The sequence below is a fragment of the Equus przewalskii genome, chromosome 5, assembly GCF_037783145.1.
Source record: "Equus przewalskii isolate Varuska chromosome 5, EquPr2, whole genome shotgun sequence".
In the NCBI taxonomy this organism is placed as follows: Eukaryota; Metazoa; Chordata; class Mammalia; order Perissodactyla; family Equidae; genus Equus; species Equus przewalskii.
The window spans coordinates 56,686,416-56,699,648 of NC_091835.1; the positions used below are offsets into that span (position 1 = coordinate 56,686,416).

Consider the following 13,233-nt stretch of genomic DNA (forward strand, 5'->3'; position numbering starts at 1 on the left):
TATTGAGTAGCTCACTACTACATGCCATGCATTGTCATATTCATGGTTTATTTAGTTTATCTCAGAGCAACTGGCGGAAACAGTTTATTAGCAGACCCAGAAAGAGGATAAGGCCGATGGTCAAGTGACACCAGGGTCAAGTATCCTAAAGAGCAGAACTCAAATTGGAAAGCAGATCTGCAGTCCGCGAATCCACTCTCCCCATGATCACACTGCTGCACATCTAGAGCACAGCTGATGGCAGGACCGTCTTAGCAACAGTGAGCAGCTGGGCGGCAAGCAATTGCAGGAGGAAGGGCCAGGAGGGAAACGGGGGAGAGCTGGAGGAGGGCAGAGAGGACAGCAGCACAGCCAGCGGGTGCCATGCTATTTGGAAGCTTTTCTTCTTAAACAGACAGAGGTGTGTTCATATCTGGGTGTGTCTCTCAAACGTTTATTCCTCCTGCTTGGGCACAGGAGACGTGGGCAGATTGGCCGCGGGGGTGGGGTGTGCAGGGGGAGAATGGGGAAGCTGTCACTGTTGCAATGTGCAGCTGGCACAGGGTAACAGAAGGGCTACCAGGAGGACAAGGGCGCTGCCCTGCATGTGGCAAAGGGCAGGAGTGGACCAGAGCCTGCAGGCCAGTGCTGTTACCTGCCCTGTGGGAGGTGCCACCGTGAGCTTCTGCAGCCCAGAGGCGGCCCCTTCCTCAGGTCTCAGGGTTAGGGCAGAGTGAGTGGCCTGTGGGTTGAGTCACTAGAAAATGAAAGCAACAAAAACTTTGGGTTCGCTTTTTTTTTTTTTTTGCAGGGTACTCACAACCGTGATTTCCTGGAGCAGTTCGGTTGGCTGGAAATAAAGGTGGAGGAACTGGGCAGTTCACAGGCGGAAGGCTCAGTAGCCACCTTTCATTCATAAACCCCACAAAAGTGTAGCCTGAGGGTGTGTGTGAAAGGAGCAAGGAGTGACTCCACCCACTCTCCTCCGGAGTAAAGGGCAGTGGAGTGGGCCCAAGGTGTCTGAGTGTGTGCGTGCATGCCTGCATCTGCATGTGTGTGCACAGGGATGCGTGTGTGTGTCCAGGGAGATGACGGCAGTGTGGCTTGGATTTAGCTGGCCTGAGCCTCTTGCTGGGGTTGCAGCTGGACTTTGGGGCAATCTGCTGTGGACACAGTGGGTGTACAGAGGTGCAGCCCAGGCAGAGGAGGGATTCAGAGTCTTGATCAAGGAAGGAAAATGGTTACTTTCTTCCCTCCCTTCCTTCTTTTCCCTATAGAGCCTACAGTCTGGGGGCAGAGATATAGACAAATCCCTAATTCTAATACTAGAGGCTACGTACAGGAGGTGACGGGGGGAACATCATTGGCTCTAGAACTCAGAGGGCACTGAATTTGGTGTGGAGGAGGGGCAAGGGTCCAGAGGTGTTCTTGGTTATCTATTTCTGTGTAACAAATTAACAAAAATGTAGCCGCTTACAACAACGACTGTTTATTATCTCAGTTTCTTTGGGTCAGGAATCCAGGCGTGGTTTAGCTGGGTGCCTCCTGGCTGAAGGTCTTTCATGAGGTTGCAGTTATGCTGTCGGCTGAGGCTACCATCTCATCTGAAGGCTCAGCTGGTGGAGGGCCCGATTCCAGGCTCATTCACGTGGTTGCTAGAAGGGTTCAGTTCCTCACAGCTGTTGGCTGGAGACCTCCCTCTGTTCCGTGGCCCTTGTTACAAGGCAGTTCAAACATGGCAGCTGGCTTACCACAGAGCAAGCAAGTGAGAGAGAGAGCCCCAAGAAAGAAGCCACAGTCTTTATGGACCCTAACGTCAGGAGTGACATCTCATCTTTTCTGCCATAGTCTATTTTTCAGAATCACATCAGGAAATCCAGCTCACATTCAAGGGAATGAATACGAGGAGGCAGAGATCAAGGGGGACCATCTTAGAGGCTGCCTGTCGCAGTAGCCAAGCTGAGACCTGAAGAGTGGACAGGAGTTAGCCAGGCAGGAGGGGAGGGAGGGCGTCTGGAATGGCAGGTGCAGTGACCTGCAACTGTAACTCAGTGCGGCTGAGCAGGGAGTGATTCACGCAGGTGGAGACCAGTGGTGGAGAAGCAAGCAGGGGCCCAGAGGGTGTAAACCTTTTTCACCCAGATTTGTGAAGGTGGACTTTATTTTTGAGGGATAGAGAGCTTAAAGCTGGAAGAGAAATTTAATATTTGGCTTTAGAGAGATTACACTGCTGTGGGGTGAATGGGTTGGAGGGACTAAGACAGAAAGACGGAGGCCATTGCGGGGTTTTGAACTCAGGTTGTGACTGGAAAGACAGATGGAGTCTAGAGATATTAAGAAGTTGGGATCTGTTAGATATGGGGACTGATTTTTTTTTTTAAAGATTGGCACCTGAGCTAACATCTGTTGCCAATCTTTTTTTTTCCTTTCTCCCCAAAGCCCGCCAGTACATAGTTGTATATTTTTAGTTGTGGCATGTGGGATGCTGCCTCAGCGTGGCCTGACGAGCAGTGCCATGTCTGCGCTCAGGATCGGAGCCAGTGAAACCCTGGGCCGTCGAAGCGGAGCGTGCAAACTTAACCACTCGGACGAGGGACTGATTGCTTATTGTCTGTCTTCCCCTTCTAGAATATAAATTCAACAAGGGCAGGGATTCTTCTTTTGCAGACTCTGGTATCCCCAGTGCTTTAAATGAATGAATGGGTCACTCCCAGGTTCCTGGCTTGAATAACTTGGTAGAACTGTTACCGAGACAAAGTGGGTTCCCTCCTGGCGAGTTGGATCAGACTCTCCACCAGAAGTAGTTGTCTCATAAGGCAAAGTACATTTGCAGCGAATAGGAGACCATGAGGAATCATCTCCATAGTCATGACATCCCCGAACAAAGGGAAGCAGGGACATTTATTTCAGATGGGAATGAATATTCAAAAGGGAGAGGTGGGTATTCACTTGCGCAGGCTCAGTTAGAAAACATGCTTGCACATACACTGCAGGTTACGGTAACGAGGCCTAAGCTCCTCCTGGAGAGATCCTAGCATTGAAAATAAGGCAGAGGTCATAGGCAGAGCTCTGGTGGTGAGGCTTGGTCTGGTTCAGGGTGGTTGGTGTTTGCATCTCCTTAACATAACAAAAGGAAAAAAACAATTTGGAAAAACAGTTAAAATATCCAAATCCCACCCTTGAGTTCCTTGGGGTAACTAGTCGGTGACAGAACCTTTCTCTGAGATATGAAACACAGAGGACAAACACGGTTAGGAACTTAATATTGGAGAAATATTGAATTTGAAGTGCTTTGTGAGATGTCCAAGAGTAAATGCTCAGTAGGCAGTTGAAATGTGGGGACCTGGAGAGCTTCCCAGAGAAGCTGTGAGAGCTGCAGATTCGAGGATTGTCATCACCCAGATGCCAAGGATGGGAGTGGGGGCCGGCCCCATGGTTAAGTTCGTGCGTTTTGCTTCAGTGGCCTGGGGGTTCACAGGTTCAGATCCAGGGCGTGGACACAGCACCACTCATTGGGCCATGCTGAGGCAGTGTCCCACATGGCACAACCAGAGGCGCTCACAACTAGAATACACGACTATGTACTGGGGGGGCTTTGGGGAGAAGAAGAAAAAAAGAAGAAGAATGCTGGGAGTGGATAATATGACCCAGGGTCGTTCTCCCTGAGTTTCCAGGACACCCTGAACAGCAAAGCGATTTGAAAGACAGTAGAAGAAGAAAAAGTAACTGTTATTCCCAAAAGAAAGCCCAAAATGTGCTGCCAGAGAGGAAAACCAGGAATTATGGGAAACCAGAGAATACTGGGAGGTGACAGCAAGAACACTGAATGTTCGGGAAGGACTGAAGAGCCCCAGGAGTTGAAGCCCAGGGTGGATGGGGCCGGAGGTGAAAAAAGAATGTTTTCCAGACATGCAAAGCATTATTTAATATTTTAGAAGTTAAAACTGCTATTTCCAAAGTCCATTAAAAGACAAACAAATTGATAAACATTTAGACATCAGTTCACCAAAGTTGGTCTTTGTAGCAGCCACTTAAGAATCACCTGGGAAGCTCTCCAAAAATACCAGTTCCAGGGTATGTCCCTATAAAATTAGTCTCCCAAGAGGGAGGCAGGGAAAACTAATTTTTTTTAAAGCCGCCAAGTGATTTTGAAGTATGACGATGTCTAGAAATCACTCATTTAAACCTCTAAGAGCAACTGGTTCATATTGGGCTTAAGCCATTTCAAAGAATTAAAGTGGCAAAAAATTCAAATTCATAGATTGCTAAGCTGTTGGAACTGACTGTTAAATTTAAGACTTTAATCGGAAATTTAAAGCAATTAAGAAAATAAAGTCCCCCACAAAGTTAAAAAAAAAATCCAACAACAACTGTAAAACACAACCTGTATGTTTATTATCAAGAAAATGTTGAGGACTGTAATTAGGGCTATAAATTTATTGAGAGTAAATGAGAGCTAGATTAGTAAATAAGATTGTCGGTAAACATTGGTAAACCCGTTCTCCTCCAGGGGCTGGTTTGTAAAAGAAGGCAGTGGCTATCTGAAGAGCAGGGGAACAGTTCCCGGCTCTGACTGGGGGGGAATCCACATCCTTTCACAGCCCAGAAGAGCTCTCCAGCTCAGCATCCCCTCTTCTCCGGGACAACACAAGACCATCTCACCACTCCTGGAGCGCAGCCTGAGCTGGACTGCTCCTTCCACTTCCGTACCACTCTCCTTGGTCCCTGGCTGTTTAATTTTGATCCTCAAAAGTCCATTAAAAGCCCCTTCTGGGTCCTTGGGGACCCTTGGCCTTGTAAGCTCCACAACCACACAGCAGATTTTCCAGGATGAAGTCTTCAGAGCCCCCCCGCAGGCCTCTTGCTCACTCCCTCCCTCTCCCAGCCCCCTCCAGGCTGTCAGCAGACCCCCAGGGACTTACCTCCCTTCTTCTGGAAGCATCCTTTGAACTTCTCCACCCACCCTTCCCCCTTCTCCAGGACTCGAAGTTAAAATCGTTTTCCCATTTCTACCTTTTCTTGCTGCCCCTAAAGATACGTACACAGGTTTTCCATTTGTTTTATAACATTTAGTCCTCATCAGGAAATGAAAATTACAAACACAGGGAAGCTAGTTAGTCACAGTGCCCGCTCCCTGCCTCAGAGGAAGGCTCCCTAGCAAGGCTCACATGTTTACATCTTCGGGTCAAATCACTCCAGACAAGAGGGGTCCTCAGGTTTCACCTCACTGGGCAGAAGATGCCTAGTTTACTGGTCTCTTGCCCCACACAGGATTTCTCTGAGCTCCTTAGAGTGTTTTCTTAAAATTAGTTCAATCTCCATCTAATTAGTCCACAAAGAGATGCAAATAAAATATCATTTTTGTTCTATCAAGAGGGCAAAAAATAAAAATGAAGCCTGATAACACCCAGGTTTGGCCAGGATGCTGGGAAGCTGACTCATTCTTGCACTGCTGGAGGGTTCTGAATCAAGAGCCTTAAATATGTGCATACCCTTCAACCCAGTAATCCCACTTCTAGGAAAATATCCTAAGGAAATAATCAAGAGATGCAGTCAAGGATTTATGAACAAAGGATATTCGTTGCAAAGCCACAATTGAGAAAAACTGGAAAGGACTTACGTGCCTCCCAGGTGGGGCTTGGCTCCCCCAAACCTCCTACAGCTCTATGGTGGAGTGGGCTGCGGCCAGCCCCGCGGCCATCCATGCGGTACATTTTTATTAAGGCCCTGCTCTGCATTAGGCCCTTGGCTGGGTAAACAAAACAGGTAAGTTCCCAGCCTCCTCGGAAGATGCACTCACTAGAATTCATGATCTCATAAAGCAATTTAAAAGCTGTTCACATTATGTTTTTGGGGGGGAAGCAGGTTACACCCTCCCCCCTTCTCCGGCCCCATCCCCTGCCAAAAGCAGTTAGCAAATCCGAGTAAGTTTCCCTCCCGTGGCTCTCCCTGGGCGACCTCGCCTTTGCGTTTCAAAAGCAGATCCTAAGGCTCTGGGGTAACCTGATAACACGGAAAGAACAGCAGCATGGGCGTCTTCCGATTGGCTTCTTGTTCCAGGAAGTTGCACGACTTTGGGCAAATCACGTCACCTCTGGGGCTGTTTCTAATCAGAATAATGAAAGAAAGGGCTGGACTAGTCTTTCAGGTTCTTTAAGTCCAATAATTGTTGGCTCTGGGACAGAACCATCCAGAGATGGGGGAGTCTTAACTCTTGGCTAAGGGGAGGGGAAGACTGAGCCCCTGGAGGACCTGTGCATTTCCGTTGTGTGAAATGCCAGGACGCAAGGGAGGCCCAGGGCCATCGAGACAGAAGGAGGCTGAAAGTACTAGAAGACAGAGGCCTGTGGGTTGTGGGGAGGCTGGGGAGTCCGGTGGGCTGAGGCCCAGGCCAGCTCCCTGCACTTGGCTTTTCCTCGCTCTTAGCAGACTCCAGGCCCACAGCTGGCTTTGGTAAGCAGACAACATCCTCCCTTCGAATTGCTATTTAATTTTAATAAATAACAGCTAACAATTATTGAGTGCTTCCAGGTACAAAGATGATTTACGTTACCTCACATTTTACAACAAAAGTATGAGGTCCACTCTGTTAGTCCCACTCTTCTTAAGGCAAAATGGAGGCTTAGGGAGGTTACAGAATTCATATGAAGCCACCCAGCTGGTTGCCAGGCCCAGGGCTCTTTACTTTTATTCTGTGCAGGCTTCCTCTTTTTCCGAAAAGGCAGTGGGACAATCTCCCATTTTGTCTTTCCTGCTGCAGAAGACAGCAACACGGTCCAATATGTAGGAAGGGTTTGTTGATTACCACCTGGGAGACTGAGGTAACAAATCACAACATGTGGGTTAGCAGCGTTGCCGAAGCTTATAAAGGATCTGAGAATCTGCTGGAGCCCCCTGCTTCCATTTAGAAACCGCTTTCCTCCAGGCCCTCAGGCCCCAGGACGCCCTTACCCCTGGCCGGGTGAAGGGTCAGCTAGGAAAATACAGCGAGGAAGGGATAATACCACCCTCCGGCCGGAAGGGAGAGAGTAATTTGCATCTCAGAGGAGCTCAGGTCTCCATGCCCAGTTTGGACCCTGGCAGTAATGGTCTGATCCGGGAATTTCCTGTGACTTGTGGAGGTTTGCGGCTCGAAGCCATAAGGACTTTCTAACATTCATGTCCACTTAATTCAGGAATCTACAAAGGCAGGTTAGTGTCAGGGTGCTATGAGCTCCCTGAAATTGCATGGAAAACTGTGTGTGCACGCGCATAGGTGCGCTTTTCTGGGGAGAGTGTTCACAGCTTTCCTTGGATTCTCAAAGGGGCTTCCAGCCACCCAAAGGTTAAGAGCTTCAAGTGACGAGTGAGTGCTACCATGGAGGAGAAGGGTGCAATTGCAGTGGGAGGGGAAGAGGGCGGAGGAAAGAGGGAATGACTTAAATAACAGTGGGAGGGAAGATTTTCAGGTAAGACTTCACAAAGAGGCAGAGTTTTACTTGGGGGTGGGGGCTAACATTTCTTGTGCTCCTACTGTGTGCCACAGATTGTTCTAGATTAAAATTCACGAGGATTAATTCTTATAACAACGCTATGAGGTAATCAAGATGGTTCTGGCTTTGTGGATTCATTCATTTAGTAAATATTTATTGACTGCTTACTATGTACTAGGCACTGTTCCCAGAGCCCGGGACAGCAATTTATGAAACAGTCAAAAATGCCTCCTTTTGCGGGGCTTACCTTCTCCTGGAGTGACAGATGAGGAAACTGGGCTCTCAGAGAGCTGAGTGACACACACGGGTCCCCAGCTAGGAAGCAGTAGGGATCAGAACCCAGGCAGCATTGTTCTGGAAGCTGTATTCATTTTTTTTTAAAGAATGGATAGTGACTTTGAACAATTGAAAACTAAATATTTCTGTGCAACAAAAAACACTAAAAATTAAAAGGAAAGTGAGAAAATATTTACATCGTATAGAGCGGAGAGAATAGCTTAATGTTTTTAAACTACAGATTAAAACCAAAAATGCACATTAAAAAAATGAAGAAATGGGCAAAGATTATTAAAATAATTCAGAAGAGGAAATATGAGCAATGGATAATGTTGAGTACTGGCTTCCTGCATTATCGAAACCAATCTGTTTATTGCTTAGCAGGACGGAAGAGCAGTCCCTTGATGGAGTCTTAGCAGCCTATCAGAGGGCAAAGGGCGAAGTCTGTTTACTCAGGTTTTGAAGACCCAGCTAAGGCAGGTCTTGCAATAGGGGAGGGGCTTGGTTAGGATCGGGTAGGATCACGATGTAACAGTTTAGGAATAATGGACACGGCCAGGCAAGGATTTTAAGGGGAGGAGTTTAAAGAGTCCTAATAGGATGCCGTATGGAAACCTAGAAGTTAAAATGCAGGTCGGCTTTCTTTGAAGGAGAGTATAACTGTGACGTGTGTTTCTTCACACTAGGCATTTGTCGAGCTCCTCTCAATTTTCCTGACCTGCTTCCAACCTTTGACATGGAGGGTCCAACATCTCAAGATCCCTCTGGTGCTTGTGGGTAAACAGGTGACGGTACTAAGAGGCCCATAGAATGAGGTAGAAGGGAAACATTGGTAAATCTAGTTGTTGGGTTTTCCTCTTTTTTTTTCATTTTAATTTCAATGTGTGTATTCTCAACTTTTCAATTAGACTTAGAAAAACTTTGTTGAAGTATCACTGACATTCAACAACTTTCTCAATTTTGGTAAGTTTTAACATGAGTGTATCACCACAATCAAGATTATGTATATATCTGTCACCCTCAGTTTCCTTGCACCTCTTTGGCATCCCCCCCACCACCCTAACCCCATCTCCAGGCAACAATTGATTTGTCTTCTGTCACTACAGATTATTTGCATTTTTTGTTTGATTTCATACAAATGGAATCCCATGGTATGTATTCATTATTTTTAAATTAAAAAAAAATTTTTTTAAGGAAGATTAGCCCTGAGCTAACATCTGCTGGCAATCCTCCTCTTTTTGCTGAGGAAGATTGGCCCTGAGCTAACGTCCATGCCCATCTTCCTCTACTTTATGTGGGACGCCTGCCACAGCATGGCTTGACAAGTTGTGCAGAGGTCCACACCCAGGATCTGAACTGGTGAACCCCGGGCCACTGAAGCAGAAAGTGCAAACTTAACCGCTATGCCACCAGGCCGGCCCCAATATCACTGGGTTTAAATTGATAACATTTTATTAAGAATATTTGCATCTATGTTCATGAGAGTTGTTGGTCTGTCTTTTTCTTGTCATTTCTTTGTCTGGTATTGGTATTAGGACGTTGCCGGCTCATGGAATGAGTTGAGAAGTATTACTTTGTTATGGACTAAATTGTGTCCTCTCAGAATTCATATATTGAAGTCCTAACCTCACAGCACCTCAGAATGTGGCTGTGTTAGGAGATAAGGTGTTTACAGAGGTAATTAGTTAAAATGAGGTCATTAGATGGGCCCTCATACAATGTGACTGGTGTCCTTACGAGAAGAGGAAATGAGGACACAGATATTCACAGAGGGAAGGCCGTATGAAGACACAGAAAGAAGATGGCCATCTTCAAGCAAAGAGAGAGGTCTCAAAAGAAACCAGCCCTGTTGACACCTTGATCTCAGACTTCTAGCCTTCAGAATTGTGGGAAAATAAATTCCTGTGATTTAAGCACCCAGTCTGTGGTGCTTTGTTCCAGGAGCCCTAGCAAAAGTAACACATACTTCGTCATCAGTTTTCTGGAAGAGTTTGTGCAGAGTTTTCATTATTTCTACCTTAAATTTTTGACAGGATTCACCAGTGAAGTTATCTGGGCCTGGAGTTTTCTTCCTGAGAATAGTTGACCTTAACTATTCAATTCAAATTGAATAACAAATTCAATTTTTTTAAATAGATAGAGGCTATTCAGGTTATCTGTTTTTTCTTAAGTGAGCTTTGATACTTGATGTCTTTAAGAAACTTATCTATTTCATTGGAGTTGTTAAAATTTATCACCAAAAAGTTGTTGTAATGGCGTAATCTATACAGGAATCAAAATATAATTACGTACACTTGAAATTTGTATATTGTTATAAACCAATGTTACCAGAATTAAAAAAAAATTTGTTCATAATATTCCCTTATTATCTTTTTCTTTTTCCCCGAGGATGATTAGCCCTGAGCTAACTGCTGTCAATCCTCCTCTTTTTGCTGAGGATGACTGGCCCTGAGCTAACATCCATGCCCATCTTCCTCTACTTTATATGTGGGACGCCTACCACAGCATGGCTTGCCAAGTGGTGCCATGTCTGCACCCGGGATCTGAACCGGCGAACCCCGGGCCGCCTAAGTGGAACGTGCGCACTTAACCGCTGCACCACCGGGCCAGCCCCTTATTATTGTTTTACTATCTGTGTTTATGTCACCTCTCTTAGTCCTCATATTGGCAATTTGTGTCTTGTTTCTTTTTTCTCTAATCAGTCGGGCCAGAGGTTTATCAATTTTATTGATTTCTCAAAGAATCACCTGGTTTCATTGATTTTCTTTTTTTTTTCTGTTTTCTGTTTCATTGATTTCTTATCTAATCTTTATTATTTTCTGCTTTTCTTTTTTTCTTTTAGTTTCTTCAGGTAGGACCACAGGTCATTGATCTGAGACTTTTTTCCTAACATAGCTGTTCAGTACTGTTAATTTCTCTTTAAAGAGCTGCTTTAGATCAATCCTACAAAGTTGGATATGCTTTGTTTTCATTCAGTTCAAAATACTTTCTGCTTTCCCTTTTGATTCACTTTTTGACCCCTGTGGCCAAAGAACATACTTTGCATGACTTGAATCTTAAAATTTATTGAGACTTGTTTTATGACCCCAAATATGGTCAATCTTGGTAAATGCTCTTTGTGTACTTAGAAGGAATTTGTACTCTGCTGTTGTTGGATAAAGTATTCTATAAATATCAGTTACGTCAAGTTGGTTGACAGTGTTGAGAAGTCCTCTATGTCCCTACCGATTTCCTATTTACTCTATCAATTATTGAGAAAGGAGTGCTTGTCTACTATAAATGGGAGTGTCTATTTCTCATTGATTCTGTTAGTTTTTGTTTCATATATTTGGAACCTGTTATGTTTGAATAGGATGAAGCGAGAAACCCAGGAAAAGTTTCGGGGCATTTAAGGACACAAGTGATGGGTAGGTAAGTGACAGACCTCGGGATTATGTTATTCTGGAGTACAGGGATCATCTGGCTCACTTCTGGGCTCTAACTCAAGTGATTCATTTGTAAACTTTGCAGCCCAGAGATTAATTGCTCTATCGCGGTTACACTATCTATTTTAATCAAAGTATAGCACATGTCAGGATAAAGAATTATCAAAAATATTAGGTTGAGTCTATGGAGTTGTTGACATTTGCCTTTGACCTACAAAAATGGTAATTTTGCACAAAGCAAGGATGTGTTCAGTATAGTATTGCTCAGGCTAGTGAACCGTTGGGAGCTATCTAGGTGTTTTTCATCAAAGCATTGTTCAGAATACTGAAAAATTGGGAGACATCTAAAGTCAAACAATAAATCATGCCACATCCATATTGTGGAATTAAAATTAATGCTTTGGGAGATTAATAACTCCCTTCCTTTGTGTTCTCATCCAGTTTTATGACATTAAATTCCATCTATATAATCTGGCAACTCCCAAATTTATATCCGAAGTCCAATTGCTCACAAAATCTGGACTCAGACGTTCAATTTCCTGTTCACCATTTCCACTTGGATATCTCATCAATATTTGAAATTTAATGTGTTCAGAACTGAACTCCTATCTCCAAAGCCTGTTCTCCCCACAGCCTTACTCATCGCAGTTAATGGAAATTCTAGCTTCATCCTTCCAGTTGTTCAGATCAAAATCCTTGGAGACATTCTCGATGCTTCTTTCATGCATCCCCCACATTCAATCAATCAGGAAATTCTCTGGCTTTAGCTTCAAAATAAAGCCAGTGCCCAACATTTTTCACCACCTTCGTTCCTTCCCCTGTGGTCTTCTTTCCCTTAGATGCCAAAGCCTCCTAACCTTCGGAACTGCTGTTAGTCAGTATTTTTTATTAAAATCAGTATTTTAAAGGCTCATGATGAAAATTGTATCCATCTGGACCAAGATCAAGTGAACACGGCAGACAACATCTGCTCTAAACCATTGCCTCATAAAGTCTGGAGACATTTGCTCTCTCTTCTCACGTTTCCCACCTCTCCCCCTTTGATTCCTCCTTAAGTGAATTAAGGAACGAAACTGTCTGGGGCGGTTATCAGTTCATTGCCTCTCAGCTCCAGCTCTACCCTTCATTGCCTGCTCTGCAACAATGGAGACAGACTCTCTTACAAACATTTCTCCTTTGCCTGGTGGCACAATGTTAACTTTTGTCAGTTGAATTCACTGGAGAGGCGAGGGAGGAGGGAGCTTCTCTCCCTGGTTCTGCTGTGCTCCCTCTGCAGGTTCCTGCAGTGTGCAGCTCCTGGCTTTATGGGATCAGCAGCTAACCCCACCTGGCACTCCCCTGAGTGGCTCGGCAGTGAGTTTCACTGGTATAGCACCTCTCCATGGACAGCTTCCCTGCACCCCCTCCAGGGGCTTCCCAGCAAGTTCAGGGATATGGCACCTCCCGCGGGTACTTCCCTGGAACCCAAAAGCAGGTTCCAAACACATGCCACTGGTGTGTGGCATCCGGTGGGCCAAGGCTGTGCTGTTTTTAGTAAAGTCTGGCTCTCAGCCTGAGGGGTGAGGGCTCTTTTAGGTTTGCCTTGCCTCAGTCCTAGGGTTATTGGCTGCTCCCTATATATGCAATTCTTGTATTTTTTAGTTTTTCTTTTATTGCTTAGCAGCAAATCCTCCATTATTCCAATTTCTTGTTATAGTTTGTGACAGTTAACTTTACGTGTCAACTTGGCTGGGCCATGGTGCCCAGATCTTTGGTCAAACATTATTCTGGATGTTTCTCTGAAGGTGTTTTTCGGATGAGATTAGTATTTACATTGGTGGCTTTAGAGTGAAGCAGACTGCCCTCCATAATGTGGGTGGGCCTCATTCAATCAATTGAAGGCCTTAAAAGAGCAAAGACCGACCTCCTCTGAGCCAGAAGGAATTCTGCCAGTAGATTGCCTTTTGACATGAACTGTGTAACTCTTCCCTGGCTCTCCAGCTTGCCAGCCTACCCTGTAGATTTTGGATTTACCAAGCCTCCACCATTTTGTGAGCTAATTCCATAAAATAAGTCTTTCTCTATGTATGTACATACACATC

At 45.2% G+C, this 13,233-nt stretch overlaps 2 long non-coding RNA genes across 2 annotated transcripts; one reads left to right on the plus strand and one right to left on the minus strand.

The window, feature by feature from the left end:
- Positions 1-1,454: 1,454 nt before the first annotated feature.
- LOC139083541 (uncharacterized) lies at positions 1,455-5,974 on the minus strand. Its single transcript, XR_011540350.1, has 3 exons — positions 5,600-5,974; positions 4,902-5,007; positions 1,455-3,096 (listed from the first exon to the last, which is right to left on the minus strand). It is a non-coding gene; the product is annotated as an uncharacterized lncRNA (long non-coding RNA).
- Positions 5,975-6,081: 107 nt separating this feature from the next.
- On the plus strand, positions 6,082-9,970 carry LOC139083540 (uncharacterized). Its single transcript, XR_011540349.1, has 2 exons — positions 6,082-6,432; positions 8,414-9,970. It is a non-coding gene; the product is annotated as an uncharacterized lncRNA (long non-coding RNA).
- Positions 9,971-13,233: the final 3,263 nt, after the last annotated feature.